Below are 5,806 nucleotides of genomic sequence, written 5' to 3'. Positions count from 1 at the left end.
AATATATATCTAACAAGGACTTGCATCTTGCATATATATGTATATGTGTATATGTACATATGTAAATAGAACTTTCAAGTTAATAACAAGATAACCCAATTTTTAAAAACAAGCAAAAGATTTTAAGATATTTAACAAACAACAACAACAAAAAGATTTAAGAATAACCATGAAAGGATGTTCAACCATTAGTTATCATAAAGATACAAATTAAAACCCAGCTGAGATGCCACTCCCAACCTACCAGAATGGCTAAACATTTTAAATGATTGACCACAACAAATACTGGCAAGCATGTAATATAAGCAGGACTCTTATACAGTGTTAGTATGAGAACTTCAAGAAAAGATCTGGCAACTTCTAATATTAAATTCACACCAACCCATGACCTAGAAATTCCACCCCTGAGTATTTTTACAAGAGAAATATAATATACTTTTATTATATAAAAATAATATATATTGTTAAAATATATACTCATATATTGTTAAAAAATGTAAAAAATATATACTTACATATTATATAAAAACAGATGTAGAGGAATAGTCATATGATAGCCCCAAACTGGACATAGTTCAGATGTCCACAGGAGAATGGATAAACTGTTGTGTATTCACGTAGTGGAATTCTGTGCAATAAAAAAGAAAAAAATTACTCTATCGGTTCCTCAAAAAACTAAACATAAAGTTACCAAATAACTCAGCAATTCTATTCCTAGGAATGTACTCAAGAGAAATGGAACTTATGTTCACACACAGCCACAGGCACACAAACTTGTATGTGAATATTCCAGCAGCATTATTCACAATAGCCAACAGCCCAAGTGCACAACAGTTGATGAATGCGTAAATGCTAGCATAGTTTTTTGAGGAACTGCAACAAGGAGAATCTCAGAAATATTATGCTGAGCAAAAATGGCTAGACGTAAAAAAAGATCTAGAAGAGACAAAACTAAATTATAAAGATAAAAGGCAGGTCACTGTTTGCCTGGTGACTTGGGGAGGAAGGAAGGTGTTCTCCTCCCAGCCTCAGTTGACTGCCCACTTCCAACCTGTGTCTGCCCCCACCATACACACAGGCAGAGTACAGTTTCTGACATGGACTGACATCATTAATACCTACCTTTTCTTCAAGCCATTTCTGAGAGTGCTCTTATGAAAAGAAAACAGTTTATAAATTCTATCCTTCACAGAAATAGTGCTATACTTAAATTATATGTGTGTATGTATTTGTCACATGAGGACCATAGTATATACTGTGTCTTGGCAGGAAATACTCTAAATGAGGACACCTACCCCAGAAGCCTAAAGTTCTCACAAAGAAATCTCACAGTATCACACTGTTGGCTAGGTCTTTAGGGAAGATTGGGCACTCGTCACTCCAGCAACTCAGCAAAGTGGCCATCTTGCCTTTGCCTTCAGGCCCCATTTGGTGATGTATAGGTTCCCAAAAGGCCCTGCCCCTGCCCCTGGCCAAAAATCCCAAACAGGCCTTGAGCTTATACCTTTTTTAAAAAATATATTTTTGAGTTGTTGATGGACTTTATTTTGTTTATTTGTATGTGGTACTGAGAATCAAACTCAGTGCCTCACACTTGCTAGGCAATCGCTCTTCCACTGAGCTACAACCCCAGCCCAAGCTTGTACCTTTGTACCATCATTCCACTCTAAATAATTATCTTCCTTGTGTGTGGGTGGGAGTGAGGGATGCCTAGTCCCTCTGACTTGTCATAAGGTGACCTGGGGCAGGGAAGCTCTACCTGCACATGGGCTCTGTCTCAAACATTCCTTTCACAGACATCCCCTTCTCAATACTTGTTCAATGGCTATGCCATTCCCTTGTTGTGTGGCCTTAAACAATTCCCTCTACTTTCCTGGGCTTCAGTTTCCTCTACAGATACAGAATAAGGCAATCAGACTAAGTGTGAACAGGAAAGAATGAGGAGCTGGGAAGGAACTGCATAGTTACCTTCTGCTTGCTCTCTTGGGTGGTCAAGTAGATGTCAAGCCTCCCCCCAGCCTCACCCCAGGAGAATCACAGAAGGATATTCAGAAGTGTCTGTCTTCCACTCTTGTTTCTAAGGCCTTGAGGACCCATGTTTAGGAACTCTAGGTACTGTATTCTCCATTTTCACCTCCTCTAACCTGCATAGCAGATGCCACCTGCTATGGATAAAATCAGAGCCCCCTCACCCTCTGCCTTTGATTGGGCTTGGCCAGTGGAGGCACTGGTGAGAGATCAGAAGACTGGAGGAGAAAGAGCTGGAAGTTATACTTTCCTGGTCCCTCCCTGCTGACCTGTGCTTCTGGCAGCGATGGCATTTTGTGGTTACAGCTCTATCTGGGTGGCCCTCTTTGCTCCAGTTCTCATTGGTTTTCATTGGTTCCCTTCCTTTTTCTCCTCTGGTCTGGAAATGCTAAAAGGACTTTTTGCTGTTGCCAGTACCCAGGTCAGTTCCCTTTATCCTGCACATGCCTCTAATTATCCTTCCATCAAACCCCTTTCAGTAAACCCTTTGAAGCATTCTCTTTCCTGCCACAGTGATACCAACTCCACTTCTTTTCCAACTTTGAGAATTAGGATTCTAACTGTTCCCAGCTAAGAAAAGTGCTATGGTATTCAAAGTTTTTTGTGTTGAAATTTAACCCCCAATCAATCTATGGTGTTGGAGTGGAGCCTTTGGAAGGTGATGGGAATTAGATAAGATCATTAGGGTGGAGCCCCCATGATTGAATCCTGGTACGTTTATAAGAGGGAGAGGGACCAGAAAAGATATGCAAACATGTTTCCTGTCTCTCTCCATGTGATGCCCTGTGCCACCTCAGTACTCTGCCAGCAAGAAGGCCATCACCACATGTGGCCCCTGGATCTTGGACCTCTGGAACCAAGAGCCAAAATAGACCTTTTCTTTATATCTTACCCAGTCTATGGCAATGTGTTATTAGCAACAACCAAAAAAGGATTTTTTTTAAGTTTCATCTGGAAGACTCAGAAGACAGTGCCTTCTCTGTTGCTGGGTGCTTTCCTCCAGAGGCACCCCCACCCAAGGCTCTTTCTTTGTGCAAATGAGTAAGCAAGTCATCTAATACTCTGATACCTGGTGACATATTTTACCAAATATTCCTCTGTTACTCATCCCAATTATCTGTATTTATGTACACGCTGCATTCCTCTTATCATCTATCTTATTTTTCTGGGGTGGCAGATTTCCAAAGTCCCTCTCTTATTCATGCATCACACATGGATGATTCACAAGTGGGAAAGTCAACAGGGTTCCTGCCACCTCAGTCTCATCTGTAAAATGGGATAACATCAACCTCACAGAGTCAGCGAGAGGACTAAATGAGTAACATCTGTAGTACTTACAGTGGCAGGTGCAAAGTATTGGCTAAGGCTGTTATTATTCTCTCACGAGAGTCATCTTGGCTGGCTTTCCTAAGATTTGTGTGTAGTAAAGGAGAAAAGAGGGCCTGGGTAGGAATTTGTACTTTTCCTCTTCTGTTCCCAAAGCTTTCCTTAGCACCCCATCCCCTTCTCCACACTCATTCCTTGTAGATTTCCTTTTTGTCACTCCTTCAATCCAAGAGGCTCCAAGAAGGACAATCAGGATAAGCTGAGATTCTTCTGCAAATTCTAGCCCAATGGTTTTGTTGGCCCTGGGAGCCTGGAGTTTCCAAGAAACCCCATGTACCACAGAACGTGGGTATTACTCTAGGCCACCCGTTGGCTTGCTCTTATCTGTTTAAGCTTCCTTTCAGGACTGTTTGAATAAAGGCTTCCAAGACTTTAAAAAGTTAAAAATCCCTGATGAGGATTTAAAACTTCAGAATTTACAACACTTCATTCTAATCTTCTTTGGCTCTTCTGCCAAGGAACTTTCTCTACTCCATTCAAATAGTCTGTGTTATTTTACATTTCTGATGCTCCGATAGAGACATGTGAACAAGCAAATCTTTGTGTACTTATCTGGTATCTTTGCAAGGCACTCAGCCTGTTCAGGAGACAGTTTTCTTAATTTTAGGCCCCCAGGGAAGCAACTACAACACCGTTTAACAAGAGTCATTCAAAGGTACTTTTTACTGGCAACTGATCCCAGCTCCTGCATTACTTCCAAGTCCTAGAATATAAAGTTACTAGTTACTAAATGACCTTGGGCCAGGCCTGGTCCCAGTGGCTGCCAGGAACAAGGGAAGTAAGGCCACGGAAGCTGTACAGGGACTAAGTCCTGGGGAGGGAGCTGGAGAACCCGGCAACTGCAATTGGCTTGAGGAGTTGGAGAGGTACAAACACTCCAAATGTTATAATTTTTAAAAACTGAGGTAAGAGGAACCCTTTGGGGTGATTTGTTCCCCTTCTATCAATGCCACTCTCTATAGGGCAAAAAGCCCATGGGCCAAGGGTATGCACACACCCAAAGCTCTTGTCCCTCACTCCTCCTTAGAGCATACTATAGGTACCTGAGGCCCTAAAACTCATTGCCTCTATAGCCCACAGGCCAGCATCAGGAAAACAGCCTGCATTGGCCTTTTCCCAAGGTCTAGCTTCTTAAAGAGTAGACAAGGAGGGGATTGTTGTGGGAGGTGTGGGTGAAGCTCAGATATACAAACAGGATGTTCTAGGTGTGAATAGAAGTGTCATTGAAGTATGTAAGAGCCGGATGCAAAGGAGAGGAGGAAGGTTGAAGGTCAGAAACTAGTTACCCCCAAAGCCACCATATCAAGTGTACATCTTGGAGGAGTCCAAGAAATCTAAACTTTTATTTGGCTTTCCAGATTATTTGCAAAGTATGTATGTCAAGATAAAAGGATAGAAATTTTACATAAGTTGAGTTTGGTTTATAGTTTTTAAATGTGTAGACATATAATATGTAGGTCTCTATTTGTAATACTGACTCAGTTCCTGCAAATATTAAGGGTGGGCCTTGACCACCCTAAAATGGCACCTCTTTTGTCACTCCATTCTTTCCCAATAGTGTATTTCCTCATTACATTTGTCATCATCCGACCTTCATTGACTTGCTATTCATCTCTTTATCCCCAGTGTACTGTAAGTTCCACACCCCGAGAGTCTCTTCTGCTCCTGGCCTTATTCTTGGCACCAAGACAGCACTCATAAACGTGGAAGAGATGAACAGTAAATCTAGTCTCAGGACTTATGGGTGAGGTGGGCAACCAGCAGACAGGGAAAGGTCACTAGCGACAACCCTGAGGGGCACCTGCTCTTCTCAAAAACTCATAATAAATCCGCTGACCACGCAAACCCCTGGCACTCAGGAACATAGGTTAGAGCTCCCGTTACTTGTGAAGGAGCAGCTGAGTGTGGGGAGGTCTGAGCGGGCTGAAGGGACGGGCGCGGGGTTCCAGGGCAATGGGCCAGCGCAGCGAGGGGAGCCCCGGGGTGTGGGTGCCTCTGACCCCTGCGGGGTCAAACACTCGGAGACCGTCCGATTGCGTGGCCCTCTTACCCCCCAACTACTTCGAATTAGCTACATCACACTGCTTGTTGGGAGACCCAGAACTTTCCAGGAACCGAATAAATCGGCACCATCCATTCCAACGGGCTCCTCTTCCGTCGGTACGGGGGCCGGGAGAGGCCAAATGACCTCCGAGCCCCCGCCGCGACCCCAACTCCGGGCTTCTGCTAGACGGGCACCTACTCCTTTCCCCTGGGGATGGGGCTCCTGGGGCCGGGCTGCGCTACTCGCCTCCTCGGACCTGAGGCGGCAAGCGGGCTCGCGCCGCTCTGAGGCCTCGGCAGCTAGCCAGGACCAAGCTCAGCGCCGGGTTGGCCAGCAGGAGAAGCCCCA

This window comes from Marmota marmota, unplaced genomic scaffold (assembly GCF_001458135.2).
Source record: "Marmota marmota marmota unplaced genomic scaffold, marMar, whole genome shotgun sequence".
Taxonomy (NCBI): Eukaryota; Metazoa; Chordata; class Mammalia; order Rodentia; family Sciuridae; genus Marmota; species Marmota marmota.
This window is presented reverse-complemented; position numbering follows the sequence as displayed.